We start from the raw sequence: 22,721 nt of genomic DNA on the forward strand, positions 1-22,721 counted from the left end.
GCAGTCTGAAGATCAAGACGCCCGGCTGCACAAAAGGAGTTGCTGTCCTGAGCGGCTATGGAGGGCACCCAATTCTGAGAATTTGGAGAAACCCTGAGTGTGAGCAGGGAGGGTGGATCAGGGCGGGGTCGTCAGGGCACCAGTCCAGGAAGGCAGAGTTTGGTGGGAATGGTTCCTTCCACACAAAAGCCGTTTCTAGGTCCTTCCTCTTGGTTTCTAGGTGGAATTGCAGGTGTTAGTTTGAATTCTCAGTTCTGGCTGCTTGTCTAAGGACATTGGGCATGCTTTGATTACGTGTTCCTGCACTGCAGGGGGTTGGATGGTGGCCTTTGGGGGTCTCTTCCAACTCTATTATTCTACGTTCTTTGCACGTCTGTTGCTGATCCCTGCTTAATCCAGTTGGGAGGCCCAAACGTGTGTTTCCCGAGGACCTGTGTGTGCAAATCCAAGCAGCCACCCTGCCTCCGTGCTTTTCCTCTCCTGCTCCACTTCTTGGTTCAGTGCTAAGCTGCAGGGCCAGCAAAGGGGAAAAGGCACCACCGGGTCGCCCAAGCGACTGCCCCCTTCCCCAAGGGTCTGTTGAGATCTCTCAGGTATTGCAGATAACAGGTCAGTTTAGCATGGTCTGGGAACTGTCAGTCTTGGGCACGGACGCAGCAGATAAAAATTATCATTCTTAGCACACTTGTTCTTCTGCCGCCTGACCCATCGGGTTTTTCTGCCCAGTTCTTGAGACAGAATTTTAATAGCACCGGCTGCTGTCAGTAGATGGATGGGCACGTTCTGGTAGCTCCCGAGCCAGGCTGGGGCCGTCCTCTTCCCGAGGCTGCAGGTGGGGCCCGGTTCTGTGCTCTTAGCTGCTGTTTTCCACTGGGAACGGGCCCTCGAAAGGGGAACGGTCACGGGTTATGCCTTGTGCGCCGCTTCTGTGCATGGACTTAATGGCTTTCACATGGGGACGTTTCTTCCTCTCTTCCAAGGGAAGGGAGCATTTGGAGCCAAGAGCTCTTACCCAGCGCTGGGCGGGTCTGTGGCAGGCCGGGAACAACAGGAGTGGGACCAATCCTACAGACGCTCGAATCGTTCGCCGCTCTCACATAAAGAACGGGTGGAAGCTACTGTTTGCTTCCATTCTCAAAAGGGTAGGTGGAGGGTGGAGTGGATACCTTCCGCCCCAGGCCAGGGGGTCTGCAGAAGACTTCAGGGGCTTTGCATGTGGCTGAGGTCAGAACATGGGGGAGGCTGGCTCCAAGCCCTGGTGCATGGAGCGGGTGTCGAATTCCCTGCTGGCTCACCATGCTGGAGACCTTTGGCTCTCCCTGCCACGCAGTGTGGCCTGGAATCCTCGTGAGTCTGGCCTTGACACCCAAAAATGCTTCCACTCCAGCTCTGTCACTCAAGGTCCCAGCCTGGATGCTAGCTGAGATGGAAGTTAACAGTACCCCTTTCTTAAACTGCTCTTGAGTGGAGCTCCTGCTGCTAAGGGCAGTGTTGGGCCCATTAAAAAGCAGCCATCCCATTGTGTTTTGCTCCCCATGTCACTGTGAACCACAATCCCCTGCAGAAGCTCAGAGGCAACCTCAATGGAGGGAACCGTTCCTGCAACCCTAAAGCCGTTTCTGGGTCCTTTCTCTTATCTGCTAGGTGAAATTGCGGGTGCCAGTTTGCATCTTGAAGGCTCTCAGATCTGGCCACTTGTCTAAGATCTCCAAACTTTTTTTGGAGGTTTTTCAAGAGAGGCTGGATGGCCATCTGTCAGGAGTGCTTCGATTGTGTGTTCCTGCATTGCAGGGGGTTGGACTGGATGGCCCTTGGGGTGTCTCCCAACTCTATGATTCTGGGGGCTAGATCCACAATCATCCTTGCTAGTGGTTGCAGGGGGTGCTTCTTGGACAGCATCGCTGGGCAGTTGAGACTTTCTGGAAGCCCTTGCCTTTTAAATCCAGGATGCATGGATGTGCTACTCTCTGCACGTGTTCAGAGGGACGCTCTCTTTAGCTCTGTTCTTCCCGACACAGTGAAAGGGTTTGTAAACTCAGAATGGCAGCTCTTCTTTGCTTATGAGCGTGCAGATGCCGTGATTGCAGGGGCCGTGGGTTCACCAGGCTGAACTGTGATGCAACCGGTCCCTGGGATTGTTTGGAACGATCTTGGCAGTCTTCCAGCCCTCCGCTGAAGTTGCTTTCGATGACAACGCACGGCTACTAACTTGTGTGTGTTTGTTTGGGAGCTGTGCAGTTCCGAAAGTGGCACGTGGGGAAGAAGAGCTTCCTGCCCCGCGTTTCTTTCCTCTTCCCTTTCAAGGAGGGAGTAAAAGTCCCTTGAATCTTGATAAGGTGGCTCTGAGAGGCAGAGGCCGAGGCCAGCGAGAGATTCCAACTGCAGAGAACGAATTCTTTCAATTCCCTCCCTGGAGAATTTTCGATCTGTGCTCTACCAGCTGGTAACCAATTACAACACAGTGGAATCTAAAAAATAAAAGCAAATTAACTAATCCAAAGAACAACTGGAGCTATTAAATTGTCATCAGGGTGGGGTGGTTTTTTTCTTGCTGCAAGGCAAGGGCTTCTGCCCAAAGCGTCCAGATGTTGCTTCATTCCCATAAATGTCGCAGTGGAGTGACTTCTGGGATGGAAACTGTGCATCGGATTCCCTCTGGGTTGTAAAAAATCAGCCAACGGCCTTTGACAGATACTAATATGTAGCACAAAATAAAACTTAGCAGGAGATTTGTGTGTCGTGCCCAAGCCAGGACTCCGTGTGAAACGAGTAGGTGCTCCAACATGTGCCCCCAAATCCTCTTCATGGAGCCTGTTCCACGGGTAGGCAGAGAGTCCCACACAGCCACGTCCGCATGGAAAGGGCTCCTTGAAAGAATCACGTTTGAAGACTGCTGCCCTGAAGGGGGCAGATTAATTATTACCGCCTCACAGCAATGGGTGGATGGTTCCCACGTCACCTGACCGTTCCTAGCTCCCTCGCAGCGACAAAGAGGTGATATCAGATTTTGGCACCGGGCTGCTGCCCAGATAACCCAGTAGGCTGGCAAGGAGAGCTGTGGTTAATCTGTAAAGGGGAGCTGGTCATTCGTTAAGCTCCATGGCTACAGACCCAAACAGTATGTTGTGTGCATGCATATGAGAGAGAGAGACAGAGAGAGAGAGCGCACACGCAGCCTGGTATTGACAGTCCTCAGTCCCTTCTTTGGAAGATGTTATACCATCAATCCTCCAGAAGATGCATAATCCACTGGTCCTTCTGGGGAATGGTGAAGGAACAGAGCAGATAGTTTCTGGGACGGGTACATCATTCTGGCTGGGGACAGGATGTGGCCGGCCGAACTGAAACGCAAGCTTCCCAAGAGTTCATTTCTTTTTTTAAAAGCCTCGACGGTCAGGGCCCAGCTTGCGCACACAAGGGGATAAGGTGGCAGAGGACAAACCAGTCCGCTTTCGACCACCAGTGGCCTCCAAGGGTAAAATTTAAAAAATCCTTGAGAATAGGAAACAGAAGCAAAACGAAGGAACAAAGATTTCTTTCCTGCCCAGTTTGTGAGGAGTTTTTTATTTGAAGGACCATTCAACAGATGGAATCCGTCACCAGCAGTCTGAAACGGGGCAGCACATGCCGCGGTCTTCTGCACGTGCTTATCAGGCTAAGTTTCTAGTCCTTTCGGCAGCTTGCGGGGAGAAAAAGGAAGGTTTGGCAGTAGCTTTTCGTAGCCACCTGCAGGGTACGTGGAAGAAATGTCTTGAATGGTTCTGCAGCGGAATGTGGCAATGTTCCTTTCCTCCTTAGAGGCGATCCCTGGGTTGAGAGAGTCACAAACAGCATCCTTGCATGTTGGATTCAATTAGGGGAATCTTCCGTGGTCTGCTTGAAAGGGGGCAGCAGTTTCAGCCCCACCTGTCAGGTGTGTATTTCTTCTTGAGCCAAGGACAGAGCAAGGTGAGGTAGAGGTGCAGGGAAAAAAAGGTGTTTGGGGGCCACCCCAATAGCCAGGCAAGAGTCTCCTCAATTCTGAGACTCACATGTAAGCAGCCTAGTATCCTTTCTCAAGCGGTTCAGTTATACAGAGGAGCCCCGCGGCGCAGAGCGGTGGGCTGCAGCCCTGTAGCAAAAGCTCTGCTCTCGACCTGAGTTTGGTCCTGTTGGAAGTCAGGTCCGGTTGCCGGCTCAAGGTTGATTCAGCCTCCCACCCTTCTGAGGTCTGTAAAATGAATACCTGGGCTGCATGGCCGTGTTCCAGTAGCATTTTCTCCTGACGTTTCGCCTGCGTCTGTGGCTGGCATCTTCAGAGCCTTCGACAATACAATATCCAGCTTACTGGGCGTAAAGGGTAGACAACTGGAGAAGGATGGCAAACCACCTTATAAACAAAGTTTGCTTATTAAACATTGCGATGTGACATCACCCCACAGGTCACTAACGACTCGGTGCTTGCGTAGGGGGCTACCTTTACCCTTTGAGTTGTATTGCTTAGCTGTGCTGGTGTGGCTGTGTTTTCTAACAACCTCTGGCATCGGAGAAGGTACTCAGGCAGAACCCACCCTGGATGTCTCTCTAAGAATCCACCGATAAGCGATGCTTAGGAGGCGGGGTTTTGTCTCGATGAGTCCTGTATCTCCCGCCCTGCCCTGTGGATTACAGAACGTGCAATCTTCGCTCCTCATGTTTTTAACCACTGGAGAGGAAAGCGGTGGAGGCTTAAGGCCTGGCGCCCAGGAACATGGCTGTGAAAAAGTGAAGTCACTCCCCTCTGGCAGATCATCTCATAGCCCTCATCTCTGGCAGCACCAGCTGGCTCCATCTGTCGGCACTGCCAGCCCCTCCTGGCCTTTTGGATCGGGTGCCTCCAATCATGAGCTGTATTGCTGTGATGGAGCTATTGCTGCATTTAGATTTTAATGTATTTATTGTTTTTAGACGGTTTATGTATTTATTGGATTGATTGGACTTATTGTTGGGGTTGTGTGAGCCGCCTAGAACCCTTCAGGAATGAAGCGGCTTAATAAAATCAAAGAAAATAAATAAACAACTAACTAAATCAATCAATCAATCAATCTGGGAGGAAATGCACAGATATAGGATGTGTGACACCTGGCGTGACAACACAACATGCAAAAGGGATCTGGGAGTCTTAGTAGACCACAAACGGGACATGAGCCAGCAGTGTGATGCGGCAGCCAAGAAAGCCAATGAAATTCTGGGATGCATCAATAAGAGTAGAGTGTCTAGATCAAGGGAAGTAATTGTACCGCCCCACTTGGTCTTGGTCAGGCCTCAACTAGAGTTCTGTGTTTAGTTCTGGGCACCGCAATTTAAGAAAGATATTGACAAGCTGGGACGTGCCTTGGAGAGAGGTGGGATCTCCTTCTTTGGAGGTTTTTAAACAGAGGCTGGATGAACATGTGTTGGGAGTGCTTTGATTGTGTGTTCCTGGATTGCTGGAGGTTGGACTGGATGGCTCTGGGGGGTCTCTTCCAACTCTAGGATTCTATGATTCTATGAAATAGCCCACAACCTCCACTGGCTCTTTGAGGGCTCCCGTTGATGGGTCCTGTTTCGGTTGCTGCTCAGCAAAGGGGTGTTAGTCCTTGGGCTTTGGGCACTGGGTAGCATAAAACCCAGTTCAGCTGGATAGTTCCATAAATCCAGGTCTGCTGAGTAGTTGCACAGGCTGAGAGGCTCTTGGCAAATGCCCTGGGGTTACGCATGAGAAGAATCTTCTATTCCTTTCCTTTCCTTGCTGGCAAGGCAAAGTCCAGCTTGGTTTGCCTGCAGCAGCGAACCTGGGCCGCATCTTGCAATTCGGGATAGGATTTTTTTTAAATTATAAAGAGATGAAGCAGAGAGCTTTGTCCAAAAGGGAGGGCAGTTCATACAAATGGGTAGGGAAAGGAGAAATTAAGGCTGGTTGTGAATTATCCTTCTGTCTGCAAGAGTTTCCTACTGCATGTGCAGTTGTGGTGTATTTACATTGGCAAGGAACGTCGGCTGCAGTTACAGGCCACCCGGTACAGCGCGGCTGCTGTTTGAGGGAGATTTGGCAACAATCAGAAGGTTTTTTTTTAAAGAGAAGCCTGTTTTTAAAAGCAAGGAGGTGGAAAAAGCTCCTCATGTCTGCAGGATCCAGAGCGCTTTCTTCTTGAAAAGGATGAACAGCTTTGAATCCAGGGCAGGAAATCCATGTGGCAGGACTAGATCAGGGAATCTCCCTGCAGCTGTTATATTGTTTCAGAGTTCAGTGATGCTGTAAGATCTTCTGAGAAAATTTCTGGTCTCTAGGTTTGGGTGTGGAGTCTCAAATCGATTTGCCCTCTTCGGGCAGGTGCGGGTCGAAAAGCCCAATAGACCCTCACCTGGAAGTTAAGGAGTCCGGCTGCGTGGTCCCTTTTGTCAACTCCTGTGGTTCCCACCAAAACACCTGCGCTCTCCCATCCCCAGAATATTCTGCAGCTCCGAACTGCAACCAGATTGTCTTCCCAGGCACATCAAGTTAAAATCTTGACCTTTGCCTGTCTAAAAGAAAGGGATGGGAGAGAGGCAGAAAATGTGGTCCGACGCAGTGGTGTAGTGGTTAAGAGCAGGTGTACTGTAATCTGGAAGAACCGGGTTTGATTCCCCGCTCTGCTGCCTGAGCTGTGGAGGTTTATCTGGGGAATTCAGATTAGCCTGTACACTCCAACACAAGCCAGCTGGGTGACCTTGGGCTAGTCACAGTTTCTCGGAGCTCTCTCAGCCTCACCCACCTCACAGGGTGTTTGTTGTGGGGAGGGGAAGGGAAAGGAGTTTGTAAGCCCCTTTGAGTCTCCTATAGGAGAGAAAGGGGAGATATAAATCTTCTCCCCCCCCCCCCCAAAAAAAAATGCTGGGCTCCATGCAGAGGGAGTCGCCTTCCGCAGCATCAAGGGCAGATTGTCCTTTACTGCAAATCAGTGCTGGGGCCAATGCCCATATAGACGTGCATGAATGGGTACACTCTATATGCCATTAAAGGTATTCGAAATCGAATCGAATGGGTACACTCAGTCAGGATGGCAAACACCCGCTTCCGAGGTCTCTTGCTGGAAGTTCTATGAAGGCAGAATCTGGTTCCTTGCATAGAGGCCCGTTAAGGTTAATTTGACTTGGTGAACTAACCACATGCCAGATCCTGTGTGATGCAGAATATCTGCCAGGTAGCCTGCTGCGTACTCTGTCTACAGATCCTGAGCCCTTGTGTAATGGTGTTCCTCATTCTCCATCTGTGGTTTTCAGTGTCTGCCGGCAGGGAATCTGGTTGTCATGGTGATGGTCCCTCCTCCTCCTCCTCCACTACTACTACCACTACTACTACTACCACTACTACTACTACTACTACTACTACCACTACTACTACTACTACTACTACTACTACTACTACTACTACTACTACTACTACTACTACTACTACTACTACTACCACCAGGCCAAGTGAGATGATTTAGAAGCTGGCAGAGATAAGCTGGAAATGCCGGATAGTGGATAGATTGTCCTGGTAGTTGTGCTGCAGATGCCTCTGAGGAAGAACACCGTTGTGGGAAAAGGCAGACCAAATTTGGCTGGGCTACTAAAGCGTGGCCTGCCCAAAGTTACCATAACAGCCAAATGAGATTACCTGTAATGTGTATAACTGGGGCTGCCTTTGAAGGCTGTCTGGAAACTGATTCAAAAGTTGGTGGCAGTGAGGCCTCTGGTAGGAGCCCGCTAAGGAAGATTCATCTTGTCATTTTCAGAAGAATGACACTGGCTAGCAGTTTTGGGGCACAATGTGAAATGCAGCCCGCCACCACAGAGCTCCCCTGCTTTATGCTGCGAAGAAATTTTCCACCTGTGTGTCTTGTCTCCTCCAGTTTGCCTCCTGGAAACAGACTCCTAAGAGCGACTTCCTCCCAAAACATGGGGAGAATGTAAAAAAAAGAGAGTGGTATAGTCCTCCTCCTGGTACAGCCCAGGAGATAGTTCACTGGGTTATCTCGCTGATCATGTAGTTCCGTTTGGAGTTCTAGAAGACAGCTCCCACCCACTGAATCCATCCTGTGCGGCCCCGGAGCTCATCTCCCCTTTCTCAGTGGCCACAAAATTCCAGCTGCCTCGTAAAGGACATTCTGTAACTCAAAAGAGCCGCCAGACCACACAGATGATTAAAACCAGAAGCAAGCGCTCCTCTGCGCCATCTTCCCAACCAGGAGATTCACACTGATTGAGTTTCCCAAGTTGAAGGGAATCCACAGCAGATGTGGCTCCAGCGGCACCTGGGGAGGGCAGACAAAAATTGTGCTGGAAAAGGGGGCGGGGAGAAAATGTGAAAAGAGGTTTATCTCTTTAACGCAACATGAGCCACCATCCCATCTACACCACTGTGCTTTTAATAGCTTCAGTTCTTTCTTTCTTTCTTTCTCTTTCTCTCTCTTTTTTGGATGCAGCTTTAATCTGGTTGTGGGCTGGTTTGTGATTTGTGGCCAGCTTCCCTGGCTAAAACTGTGATATTTGAGGGAGGAGGAGGGGGAGGGACGTTACTTGAAGTGAGACAGTGGGGCACCTATAAGGGTCAAGAAGATCTATTTGATGCCTCTTGATCCGTCCTGTCGTCCCAGGAAAGAATCCCGAGCCCTGTCATGTGTGGAGGCAAAAAAATAAGAGGTTGTCCTGTCTGTCAGAACTCAAAAACAGTCTCGTGGCCGTTTTGCTGAGGATAGTTTTTATTTAATTGCAGGGCTTTCTGCTTTATTTTTTCCAAAAAGAAATCTGGAGCAGAGAAAACATTCGGGGTGGGGGGGGGGGGAAGGCAAATCTAGATCAGCGTTAAGGACATATTTGGACACCCCCACCCACCCCCAATCCAAATGTATTTTATTACTTAACTAACACAGCAACTTCTGCAAGGCAGAAGTTAATGAAACGCACATTCTGTTCAAACACTCCAAATTCTGCTGGCTTCTTTATATAAGGCATAAAAGAGCAGCGTTTCACAAATGAAATCCTTTTTACGGAGCTGGGGTTGGGGGGAGAAAGAAAAGAGAAAAGAGAGGGCAGCAGTTGGCCAAAGATCTGTGAGCGACGCTTGTTTTGGAGCGAATATTTTGGGCCCAAAGATTTTGAGAGCGTGGGAGGAAGGCGGGGGAGGAAGTGGAGTGGGGGGGGGGCAGGGTGGAATGGACTATGTGGCACCCCAAGAATAAAAAAAATCTCAAAACTGGCCATTCACATGATTGGCATCCTGCTTTTGTGAAACTTCAGTTGGTGGCTCGTGGAGGGGTTCCCGCGGTGGCCCCATTTCCTGGCATCCATCGTGGTAGCCAGCCCAGCAAGGTTTCCGCAACCTGTGTTGTCCAACCGTATTTTGGGATTTTTAAATGCCCCTCCTGGCTTGGCGTCTGTTTCTGCAGTCTTTTGTCATTCATTAGAATCCTTCACAACTGCACACACGCACACGCGCGCACACACACACACAAAAGGATTTTGTTTACAATGCAAAGCTGCTCCAGGGATGGGGGGTGGGGGTGGGGGAGAAAGGAGGAAGTTTCTTAAGTGACATCATGCAGAGGGCAACCAATCAGCATAAGGGCCAGCCTGAGCCACAGTTCAGCCTAAGGAAATAATAGGTTCCGTTGGATCGCAGGGAGCTGGGATCGCAGGGACCCTCCAGGCTGGGTCTCGGCAGGCTTTTAAAAGTTGTGCCGCCTGGGATTTTGGTTTGCTTCTGGTTCACAAAAAAAGCTGTGTTTGGAAGGATATAGAAGAAGAAAAAGAAGAGTTTGGATTTATACCCCACTTTTCTCTCCTACGAGCTCCTTTCCCTTCCTCTCCCCACAACAGACACCTCGTGAGGCAGGTGGGGCTCAGAGAGTTCAGAGAGAACTGTGACTAGCCCAAGGTGACCCAGCAGGAATGTAGGAGTGCGGAAACACACTTGGCTCACCAGATAAGCCTCTGCCACTCAGGTGGAGGAGTGGGGAATCAAACCCGGTTCTCCAGATTAGAATCCACCTGCTCTTAACCACTACGCCACACTGGTTCTCCTGCACGGAGCCACCATGCAGGAATGGAAGCCTGGAGGGGGCAGGATTTGGGGTTGGGAGGAACGTCAGCATGCCACAGCCTTTTCCTCTAAGGATGCTGATCTCTGTAGGCTGGTGAACAGTTGTAGTTGCAGGAGATCTCCAGGCCCCGCTGGGAGGTTGGCAACCCTAGACAGAGCTTTGAAATCGAGGCCCGGATCTTTCTCCCTGGAGGGCTGTCCTGGACGGAACTCTCCATTACGTTTTCACGAATGCCACGGCTGATGTGAAACCTGCCTTCCAGGGTGGGCAGGCCCCTTGTTTGGATGCGGACGAAAGAAGGCGCTGCTGAGGGTGGGTTTCTGTCCAAAGCTCCATCTGGCCGTGAAGGTTTGTTTAGCTCTCCTCTGAGATAGCACAGCTGGGAAGAATCTTTGCCTGAGGCACCGACCTGAGCTGCCACTTTGCTGGAGATGCAGGAGGCTTCAACGCTGGGGCAGCCAGGTGGGGCTGCTCGGTCGACCAGGGGAGTGGCTGCGAGGGAGCTAAACCCCCCCTTCCTCCCCAGGCCCCTCTTCTGGGTCTCAACATGCCCATGAACCTCATGCAGGAATACTGGGCAGCTCAGATGTTTGCAAACAGACACGGACATCATCACAACCTCCAGGTGTGAGATTTAGACCCTGGTTCTAAGGAAACAATTTAAAATTTGGGGTGTTTTCTTCCCCCTTTGAAAGAGGATGCGCGCAACGGGAAGAGGCTCACCTGGGATGGTGGGTGGGAAGGCATATGCCGTTTTTTATTTTTAACACTGACCCACAAGAACATTTCCTAGGACCATTCAAAGCTGGTGAATCAGACCTGGCCCAGTATTCTCTCTCCCCGAGTGGCCAATGAGATGCGTCGGACACTCCCAGGCAGGACAGGTTGCTGGTGTCTTTTCCCAATTCTTTGTTCCCATCCTCTGGCGTTTGAAGGTATACTGCTTCCAAACTTGGGGGTTCCATTTGTGCTCGCAGTTTGGGCTGCTGGGCCCCGTCCTCCTGGGTTCTGCTCGACTTTTCTCCTCCAGTGGAGGCTGGCTATGCCAAAGACGCCTCATCTCTGCCGAAAAACAAAGGCGTCTGGAGGTGGAGGGTGGGGTTAAGCAGAGCGAAAGCAGCCATTTTCTAATCTGGAGGGGGACAAACATTACATAATGCAACCTCCCCCCTCCCCACAAGGCACATTCTCGTGATTAATTTGAGGCTCCCAACTGCTGCCTCCCTCAGAATAATATTTTAAACATAACTTTTCCACTGCTTCCTGCCAACGCTCGCTTGCTTGCTCGCTCGCTCGCTCGCTCGCTCGCTCCTTCCTTCGTTTCTGTGTGCTGCAGTGGCTGTAAAATTTCACTTCAAGGATGGGTTTCACTCCCGTTACCAAATGTGTCTGGAATGTGCAGATGTTTCCTTTGGAGACCCGGGAGCCAGTGAGCTCGAACACGCCAGCCCTGCTGGGACGACGCAGCATACAGGATGGTCCCGTTTGCAAGGTCGCAAACAACCCCCCCCCCCCACCAAAAAAATCCAGCATGCTCCAATCCTCACTTAGGATGGCTTTCAAACCATCATCAAGGAACAGAGGCACCAATTCTTGGATTGAGTCTCTTACCAGCTGCCATCCAGCGGGCAGATGCGTTGCACTGACTGAGGGAGAGGGCCTCGGTCTCTGTGCTCTCATCAGCTGTTAACAATTGGTAATGTGGTCAGACTTTTATGCAGTGAGATGCATAATTCTTTTATGAGGGAAGATTAAAAGGAACAGATTAGTTTGGCTTGAAGGTGCCAGAGAACATCTGGTGAGTCTTGGAGCAATGTCGCCTTCTTTGCAAGATGCCCACGAGCAGGAGGATAGCTAGGGTGGGGGAGGAGGGCAGCGAGGGCTCTTGCCACGAGGACTAAATGGAACCCCCATGTTCAGAGGCAGTCTGCCATGAAGGCCACTTGCGCGGGGGGGGGGTGTAGCAGCAGGTGGAGGCTTTCTCTTACAATAACATGCCTCTGAAGAGGCCAGCCACAGATGTGGACGAAGCAAGAGGAGCTAAAACCACCAGACCACGGCCACATGACCCAGACAACCAGCACAGCCAAATAATATAATCTGCGTGGATGAGGAGAGACTCTTTCTTGCTCTCTCTTTCTCTCTCTGTTTTAGAAGTTGGGGTAGCTGAAAATGGATTTAGCAGTAGATGCCTGACAATGTATAATTGATTAACTATAGGAATTCACTGTCCCACGGCAAAGTGGTAGTCCTCTGGCTTAGAGCTGGTGGTTGCATTACAAGAGAACAGCACTCTCCTGGGATCGCATGTGAGGCTGAGTGTTTCTCGTCAAAACTGTCTTCCTTGGGGGGGGGGCTATCCTGTCATGGAAAAGGGCTCAGCGGCTGGAAACTCAAAGCTGGTCATGTTACCGCGCTGCTCAGGGTGGCAGGTAACACTTCTCTGCTCTTAGAGTATCCCGCTTCTCGCAGCCTGGGCGAAATCCCAAGCAAGACCCTTTCTACCACGCCTCGGATAAAATTAAAGTGATTTATTGGGATGCTGACCTAAGTGTGAGCACCTCCCGCCCACATAATAACAACTCCGGCAAGGCTGCCTAGCAGCCTTAAGCTAACCCCTTAAGTTACATCTTTCTCCCGGCCGGGAGCCCGGAGACCTGCCCAAAGACAGCCTGCACTCACCATTCATTAACAAAATTCCAAACAACCAATCATTCATTTGCAACATGCAGAAACCAATCAGAGTTCGATAAGCATTCCCTTCTTGAGTTTCACGCCAGGAGTAGGGCGTAGGGCGCATGACGCAGTTGCATTCCACTGGCGGAAAACACAAAAAGGTTTCCCCAGGTGTTCGGGTCAGGAAGCAGAAGGTGATGATTTGGCAGACTTCCTTTATCTGCGCTCAAGCTGGACGGGATTAGGTGCAGTATGCGCAGGCGCTTCGACTGAGGTCTTCCCTTTGTCCGCTGCGGCATCAGGAACCTTTACACGCGGAATAGGACGCGGCTCCAGGTTGAGCGGAGATGGCTCGCTGCCTTGGGCTAAGGAGGTTCCATACAGTCACAAATACAAAGAAACTTACAAATCGTATTTCGCTATCTAATACAGGTAATTTCTAGCTAGCTAGCACAGAGAACAGGACAGTTTATAAACCTTAATTCGAACACAGTCCAGAAATGGAGGAATTTCACTTCTGGCTCCGCTATCAGTCAGATAAGGAGTACTGGGAGAGTCCTCCTTTGGCAAGAGAGGAGCTTGAAGATCCTAGTGACGACAGTCCATGGGATTTGTGGGGGGGGGGGGGGGATATTTTGGAACTTTTTACATTTCAAATTTCAACAGTATTGTACACCCACAATATCATTTTACCCCTTTCCCCCCACCCTTCCCCCAAATTTCTTCTTCTTTTCTTTAAATGTGCAGCAGCAGTAGGTTCATCCGTTCTGCTCTCCTTTTCCAATTTTCTTCTTTGATTCCGACTTCACTTAACCAATCTGCAAATTCAGTCCAAATCCTCTTCATGTCCATTTGTTTTTCTTGCCATGTTTGGTTTCTTGACATTATTCCTAAGATTTCTAATTGTACTTGTTCCCATACATATTCCAACCACCTCTGTATATAGACCATATTCTTTTATCTTTCCATCCCAGCGCTATTAATGCGTGGGCTTCTCTTACCATCATTTTAAAAAATTGTCCTCTTCCTTTGTTTTATTAATTTGTTTTCCATTGTACCTATAAATAATAGGTCTATATTTACCATTCTCCCCCCCCCCCCCGGGTCCAATTCCTGCATCTCTAGTTAAGCATCAGCTGGTAGGCAATGGGAGAGACTTCCATCTGAGACCCAGGAGAGCCACTGCCGGTGTGACAATCCTGACTTTGGGAGGCCAAGAGTCCATACAGTATAAAGGAACTCCATGTTCATTTGATCCAGCGCCTCTTCTTGCGTCGTTTCTGCTCCAGATGGGATCAAAGTGGGAAATGTACAGTCTTGAACTTGGAGACAGAGCAGCAGGGCACGGCTCCACGGAGATGTTCTCTGCCTTTCCTTCTGACTCATCGACAAACCAGATGACGTCTTCAGCTCCCCTGCCCCCCAAGTAATCCATCTTGCAGCTGGGTAAAGGTAGCCAGACGTCCAGGATGAGATCATAGGGTAACTTCCCCAGGTGGTTCCTCAGCCAAGAAACAGATCTCTTTCCTTAGGCACATCCGGATGACCTGTTTCTCCAATCCTGGGGTACAAAGCGCAGCCACAAACAGCCCAGCTGTCAAGGCAACTGTGCATTTTACTGCTGGCTTAGACCTGCGGAAAAACCCACCCAAACTGCACTTTCTTTACTTCCCATGCGGAGGTTCTTGAGAGCGTCTGAAGATGCTATTTGCAGGGTCTGCCGGCTTGGTTTCCAAAAGGGGCCCCCCTTAGCATGTCCTGCTTGGGTTTTTTAATGACTTAACCTGTAAAGGTGATTTTCCTGCCAATGAGAAAGGTGAGTTTCCCGTCAACCTGCAAGGAGCTGCATCTTTCAGAGAAGGCGACACAGGCTGATTTGAATCAGTTCTAAAACAAAGGGTTTGTTGTTCGATTAGCGGGCTAAAAACCTGCAGGAGTTCCATAAACAGGCTGAATTATATGTTCCCTCTCCAAGTTTTCTCTGTGATGATAAATAAAACATGGCATCAGGAGTGAGACAGTGCACAACAGAAGGAGGAGTCAAACCAACGTTGGAACTGAGCCTCTCTAGAAATGCAGGAAGAAAGTGGAAAAGATCCAAATAACACTTTCCTCTGTGTGCCATGACTGCTGGCTACACAGTCTCACCTGCAAATATGGGGGGGGGGGAATTAATGGGGTGCTGTTCTGAGGTGCTCATGCCTTTTAATCTATCTTGAGCCCAAGACGTCTTGGTGTGAGTAAGGGCTGGTTTCAGATGCTGGATATAGAAGAGGAGAAAAGAAGCATAAGAATAAACATAAGAAGCATAAGAATAAACTAATTGCAGAGCACTGTCCTCCTTGGTATTTTGATTATAAGCACTATTGTATTTTTGAAAAACCTTGACCTGCCTTTAACAGCCTTGAGGTATAACGAGGCCAGTTATTTATCTGGAATCTGGCTAGCTGTTATCTTTGTGTTAAGATTATACTGCTGTGCCGTTCTAAACTGTATATAAAAAAAGTTTTTTTCATTACTCCAGTGGGAGAGATGTAATAATTTTTCCAAAACATCTTGTTATTGTGTTGTAAAATTATTTTGGTGACTTATAAGTAAATTGCTACTCCAGTGGGAGACACATTTTTTGAAGTAATTATCATAGCCTGGTTGGTACAAGTTTTCTTCTTTTCACTTTGGTTGTGTACCCTTTTGCATAGCATGGGGGTATAGAAGAGGGACAATCTGGGTAAATACCTGGGGCTTTGTAAAAAACTGTTGTTGGAAGACATAGGGCGCCAAGTGAGATACTGAGCTTGGTTAGCTATAAGTGTGCCACCCATCTCTTTCTATGGAAGTTGCGCCAGTGCCTTGTGAAGCACGGAAGGCCATGCAGAAGTGAGGGACGGATGAGTTCGGGGCTTGGATCGGGCCCCAGCATCCCAATTTCCTCCATGCCATTGCAGGGACTCCTTCGCAGGGTGCAGGCACTCGGGCTAGCCCTGACGGAGCCCCAAAGCAGGCTCATGGCTGCTAGCCACAGGGTGTTCTGTGGCAACTTCTGGCTGGTCCCAGAACTGCTTTAGCAAGGCTTCAGAACACAAAAGTGGAATTCCAGAATGAAAACGAACAACAGCCGTCCATAAATGTTTGTGTCTCGCTGTGGGGAGAAGCTGTTTTCTGAGAAAATAACGCGGGACACCCTCCAGGAAATTCCCGTTTTCCATGGTGCTGGGCCCGGAAAACATTTCCTCTGTCAGTCATCCTTTGCCCCATTGATATACGCTCCTTCAGAAAAAAACATCCTATGATTTATCCCCTTTGGTTTGTCCCCTCCCATTTTGGCCTTGAAGGACTCCTTTTTTAAGGTCACCCTGAACCTTTGTTTGAGTCTGGAATAGGCTGGCCAGGGTGCGGGTCTGGGAGAGAGAAGTTGCGTTTTTCTCTAGAGGAGCTTTTTTCCCATAAGAAACCACAGATTCATGAAGAACTTGCCCTACCAGGGTATTATCAGCAAAAGCAACTCAGTGGTCTATTTCTCCCCATACAAAAAGTACCTCCTCTCTCCTTTCCAATGGTGGCCTTGGAAAACAACAACTTCTTTTCCGAGTTTTCGGGAACTACTTGGTCCGAACCAACACTTGCTAATAGTCCTCTCAATTACGACCGTGGCTTGTTCATACATGCAGGAGAACAAGGTGGGAATAACATATCAGAACCTCATTGAAATGGACAGATTATGGACATTTCAGATGGCAGATGGTGGAGTCCAGTTTTTCCATGCAAAAAAACCAAAACAAATCTCCCTTCGGATCAAGAACTGGCATCCTGCAGGGAGAAAGTTTCTGACCCCTCTTTGTTCTAGTTCCCTGTTGGCAGAGAGTGCTTCTTTTAAACGCAAGAGGACATTCCCAAATCCGACCGTCTACCTGCAGCCTCAGGTGGATTCCCTTGGGCTCTTCCATCTGAATTCTTCAGCACACGTGAAGCCGATCTGAATGTAGGTAGTCTCTGGGTTGAAATTTCACAACGGCCCCTTCAAGGCAAGATATTATTTTCTCCACCTTTTGCCCATCTTCAGTTACCCATCTAGAATAGAATAGAATAGAATCTTTATTGGCCAAGTGTGATTGGACACACAAGGAATTTGTCTCCGGTGCATATGCTCTCAGTGTACATAAAAGAAAATACATTTGTCAAGAATCATAAGGTACAGCACTTAATGATTGTCATATAGGTCTAGTAAGCAATCAGGAAACAATCAATAGTAATAAAAACATAAAATGTAAAATCACACAATAAAATGGCAAATGTCAGCACAGGCTGGCAGTCATACAGTCATAATTGGGAGGAGATGGGTAATAGGAATGATGAAAAGAAGTAGTGCAGTAATTATATAATACCAAATATATAACTAAATAGTTTGACATCTATACGGTGGAATTATTTTGTTTAACAGAGTGATGGCATTCGGGAAAAAACTGGTTCTTATGTCTATTGGTCTTGATGTGCAGTGCTCTGTATTTAATGCGACAAGCCATAGGAGGGTAAGAGCTGGTTGAAACAGTTTATGTCCAGGATGCGTAGGGGTCAGTAAAATATTTTCACAGTCCCTTTTTTTTTGACCCGTGCAGCATACAGGTCCTCAATACCGGAAGGCAGGTTAGCAGCAATTGTTTTTTTCTGCAGTTCCCCGACATTATTCTTCTGAAGTCTGTGTCGATCTTGTTGGGTTGCAGAACCAAACCACACAGTTATAGAGGTGCAGATAACAGACTCAATGATTCCTCTGTAGAACTGTATCAGCAGCTCCTTGGGCAGTTTGAGCTTCCTGAGTTGGCGCAGAAAGAACATTCTTTGTTGTGCTTTTTTAATGACATTTTTGATATTAGGTGTCCATTTTAGGTCATGAGATATGATGGAGCCTAATGCACGTAATAACTGCAGAGTGTTGTAATCATTGTTATTAATAATTATTAAAATTTGTTGGTTTGTGCTAACGTAGCTCTGAACCACTGGAGTGGTTCCGGATCGGCTTCTCTGCAGTTCTTGGGCATCTGTGGGTGAAAACAGCAGTTTTTTTAAGGGGGTGGGTGGGTGAAGGAAGCCTCGGGGACGTGTGAGTGGGTGGATATGGGACCCCTCCCCGCCTGGGTGCAAGGCTGCCTCATGAGGTAAGCGTGTCCCCTTTTGTTTGAACAACTTGATCCCTGTAGTCGGTTCCAATAACCATATATGGGGAAAAAGGACTGTCTGGGAGGATTTTCTGTGGCTCTGAGGACTGCTTAAAAAAATAGTTTGTCTTACAAAATGAGACGAATCCCACCTGGAACTGGGCAGTGGCGGCGGCGGCAGGGGGGGGGGAGGGGGGAGGGGGGCACTTGGCAAATCCCACCCCTAGGAGCTTTTTATTATGTTGACAGAGGGATCTCAGAAACTGCCCTGTTTCAAAAGCTGGCTCTTCTAGATGTGGAAGTTCACTCCGCCAGTCGCAGCGGTGTGGCCGCGGCTGATGCCATAGTGAGAAAAGAGTGGTGCGTTCGGCACATGTTCAGGGGCACTTTTGCCTCTTATTCTAGAACACTCTGCCTACAGAAGTCTGTTCTTCACCCAGACAGTTCTGTGAAGTCATGCAATGAGATGTTAGCTCTGTTTTTCTGCACAAGCCGTTGTCCTCTTCAGTGCATAGTGGGATCGTGAAAGGGCTCACAGGGGCTCTCCTCTGGCACCAGCAAACAGTCCCGGAAGATCTTTGCCGCTCTTCTTGGCGTAGTGATTTATGCTTTCTTTTCAGAACGCTCCAGACAGAAGGGCAAAGCCAAAAGGAAGTGTATCCATGCCTAGAGACAAACAGCTGAAGCAGCCACATCATAGGGGGAGCTGTGCGCCTCGCGCCGCCCTCCGTGCCCGCCAGCAGACGTTTCATCTGAATTTCCAGGGGCTGTGTTCAAGATGGCTGGAACACCAGCCGCTCCACTCGCAGCTGCAGCCGAAAGAAAAGAGCAAAAGAAGAGCAGAATTGTTGAAAAAAGAGTGGAAATTAAACCACCCATCTTCCCTGGTTTCCATATGGAAAAAAGAGAAACCATGCATGTTTTTTTCCCTTGCTAGGAATCCCATTTTCTGGTAGGGGTTATATATGAGCAAGTCAGCTGGCAGCCTCTGTTCACACAGAGACACACACACGTCTGGCATTCTCTGTCTGTGTCATTCCAGTTCTTTACCATGGCAACAATTTAATCAACCCTCCAGCTTCTTCAAGCAGCCCCATTCCAAAGAGAGACGTTCTGTCTGATGTTGCATCAAGACAAGCTCAGCCAGGAAGATCTGGGAGAGAGATACCATTACTTTGGGGTAGTGGAACTGGTTAAAATGCAGCTTGAAATCTCGTTTCTTTTCCCCCTGCCAAAGGGAAATTTGACCTAACGTCAGAAAAGCAGGAAATTGATCAATAATTGTCACTGGGGTGTTGTGGGTTTTCTGGGTTGTATGGCCGTGTTTGACAATATAATTGTTGACAATACAGTGCCATTGTATGGCCGTGTTCGACAATACAGTACAATTGTCACTGAACAAGGAAGAGTTATTTCATAGAGAAAACGATGATTGCTGACGGCTTTTCCGGATGGAAAGGTCTCACGCAATGGGAATAATCAAACAAATAAATAAATATAAAGGTGCTTAGGAGGAATCCCTTCAATTTTCTAGCTCTCAAGGTTGCTGAGGCCCAAGGAAAGTTTTCCCATTGTGTTTTTCAAAACCTTGATCCTCAGCCTTGAGCAAAGGGTGGGGGGAGCGGAGGATGCCTGCCCACCTCTTTTGGGCTGCCTCACACGGCGGCTCATTGAGAGATTACCAGCCCTTCTTTTGTGGCGGATGTTGGCAGAGCTAAGAGGGCAACCAGCCTGCAACAGGTAACCAAAGGCGGATGGAGACCTGATTTGAAGGTGACGCCAGCTGAAGAAAAAATGCTCACCTGTGACCGACTGTGCATGCTGTTTGGGTACGACTGGGCTGGTATCTGTTCACCATAGCTGAGTGGCATGGATCACTACTCAGCACAGGTAGCAGCCCAGGTGAACAAGAAGCCGTAACTTGTAAATTTCGTTGTGCGTGCACAATGACAATAAAATGCTTATGCTTATGAACAGCGTGGATGCAGACAAGGCCCCAGTGGAGGCTGTGAATTAGGAATCATGAACTCAAAGTCATATCAGAAGCCAGCCCTGAAATCCTGGATTGCTCTGCTCCACTTGAGCTCTCTGAATCTCTGGCCTGTCGGCGTGCCATTTTGCCACTCGTGAAGCTGCTGTTCCAGCGACTCTTTTCAGATTTCCTCCCGGCTCAACCTTGTCAGTGGCCGCTTTTCTCATTATGGAGTTGGCTGCAGGCCACACTGTGCTTCAAGGGGTGGAAGAGGAGCACTCCAGAACCGCTCTCTTTCAAAAAACCCTTCCCCCCCCCTTCTCAGAGAAACAAAGGCGGAATAGGCCGCGGATGACATAATGGGAACATGACATCAGGCTTGGCAGAACTGCCAAAGCTCTTTCACATTACAGTATGTGTTCTTTGGACGGGTCACAACAGTGGCCTCTTGTGCCACACTGGGAAAGAGGCACAGGCGCGAGGGGTAGTGGGTTGAAAGCAGCGCTTCATGTCCGGCGCATCACGCACACATCTGCAACCGCCGCTGGTTTTGTTGCTGCCGAGTTATCAAGTCTCACAGGCATATATTTACAGGATTTTTGTAGAAGTTTGTGTCGCTGCTTTTGTGGTGTCCCTCCGCTGGGGCACAGAGCACCAGTGGGTGAGCACATATTTCCATGCACAAGGTCCCACGATGGGACCAGGGCATCGCCAGTCAGAACTGCCAGCCTCAAAATGGTGGTCTCTTCACAGAGTAGCATTATCCCTGTGTGGGAAAGGTGGGTCTGAGTTCACACCACAGGTGAGATTCGAATCCAGGACTCTTTACCCCTCCAGCCAGCCAGTTTTCTTGTCTAGCAAGGGCTTGGAGTTTGCCCCTGAAGCACTGGAGGTACATTACTCCCCAAAAAGAAAGAGAGAGAGAGAGAGAGAGAGAGAGAGAGAGAGCACGTCTCAGCAGTCTTATTTTGTCTGGGATCTGGCAGTTTTGAGTACGTGGAGGCCGATGAGGGGGTGGCGATACTTGAAGCTGCCAGTGGTTTGGGCAGGAAACCAAGCCGAAGAGAAAGGGAAAGGCCTGTGTTTGGTGGAAATGGCAGAGAGCCAGGAATTGCGCACATGTGACAGGGCAGGAGGCAGGCAGCCGAGATCCCAGGGCATATGACGCTGGGGCTTCATGGGCCAGTTCCAGTGTCAGGCTGATTTTGAACAGGGTAGGTAGGGGGTGGTTAAAAGACCTGGGCGGGCTTTGGAAGGAAAAAGGGAGACTTCGCCTACATTAAGGCCAGTTTTGGGGGGGGGGGGGACCCACTGCGTGAATGCAGGAAATGGAGAGCGATCTCGCTACAATGACTGCAAAATAAGCTTTTCTGCATATGGAGAACTTGCGTTTTCTTTGCACGTCATTTGGGGCAGGGAACGGGGAGCACGTCTTTCCTAAGCCGCTCTGAACTATTTGTGCACGCAGCTCAGCCAAAGAAAATGCACTTTTTAAGACAGAAAGGCACTTTTTTAAAGACAGGAAAAACAACGGGGCCTGTACCCGGTGTGGAAGGCAGCCACCCAGCCTCCTTTGAGCAGAGTTTGGGCAGTATTGATCCTCCGGAGCTAATCCGGCATTCTTGGTCCGGAGCCGTGTGAGTGGGAGTTGTTGGAAGGGATTCTCGGTGTGAAATGAGCCCAAGGCTGCCTTCGTGATGGAGAGTGAAGAAAAAATTAGGTTCAGAAGGAGGAGTTGCACATGCTGCTCTGCAAAGGCCCAGCACACGTATCAGGTTCTGATCCCCTGATGCACAACCGAGCCGGGCTGGGTGGGGAGGGACGGAGGGGGCTCTGTTTGGATTGGGGAGGGACCAGTTGAAACCTCCCCGTGTCCTTTCCCCAATCTCCGTCCCCCTCTTCCTAGGCCTTAAAACAATCCACAGGGACCATTTTTGATCAAGGAAATAGCATAAAGACAGTCAGTGCTCCCCTCTTCTCGGCCTCTTCACCTGCAGTGGCTTTTTTTGCAGCTAATTACATGTTGGGTGGGGAGAATTTGCTCACTTCCTGCGAATGGGCCAGCCTGCCTGTTGCAAAAGGTCCAGCTGCGCTCAGCTGTCCGACTCCAGGCCCCGATTCTGGTTTGGCTGGGGCACTTTCAGACTCGCCACGGATCCTGTGCTGTGCAGGCCTTCCTAAAGAAAGCAGAACTCTTGACCTCACAACCGGTTTCCCTATTAATATAAAGGCAAGGCTTTTGCAAGCTGGCAGAAAACACCCTTCTAGACTTCTAAGCGGTGTCTTCTACCGGGAAGGATGCTGCGTTTCTGATTTTGGGACCGTTTTGTTCTCCCTGGCAGCAATTTTGTCCACGTGCTAATCACCAACATTTCCTGGTGACGTGCATCTTTGTTGCTTCCAATCCCAAGGGATCTCAGCCACGTAACAGAGACAGCAGAGATCTGAATGAAAGCACAGAAATCTGGCTTCTGTTGGATCAAATCCCTGGTCCTTCAGTCCTCTGTACTCTGACTGGCAGCTGCTCTCCGGGGTCTCGGGCAGCCAGCATGGAGTAGTGGTTAAGAGCAGGTGGATTCTAATCTGGAGAACCGGGTTTGATTTCCCCACTCCTCCACCTGAGTGGCAGAGGCTTATCTGGTGAACCAGGTGTGTTTCCACATTCCTGCATTCCTGCTGGGCTTGGGCTAGTCACAGTTCTCTCAGAACTCTCTCAGCCCCACCTACCTCATAAGGTGTCTGTTGTGGGGAGAGGAAAGGAGTTTGTTAGCCCCTTTGAGTCTCCTTACATTTTGGGAAAAGCAAGGTATAAATCCAAACTCTTCTTCTTTAGTGACAGCTTGTGAAGTTTTTAAA

The 22,721-nt window shown here is 49.3% G+C and overlaps 1 protein-coding gene across 1 annotated transcript in view; it reads left to right on the plus strand.

The window, feature by feature from the left end:
* The window catches only part of LOC125430651 (polycystin-1-like), a 33,716-nt gene that overhangs the window by 6,264 nt on the left and 4,731 nt on the right, over positions 1-22,721 (plus strand). The window lies entirely within an intron of this gene.

This window comes from Sphaerodactylus townsendi, linkage group LG04 (genome assembly GCF_021028975.2).
Source record: "Sphaerodactylus townsendi isolate TG3544 linkage group LG04, MPM_Stown_v2.3, whole genome shotgun sequence".
Classification (NCBI taxonomy): Eukaryota; Metazoa; Chordata; class Lepidosauria; order Squamata; family Sphaerodactylidae; genus Sphaerodactylus; species Sphaerodactylus townsendi.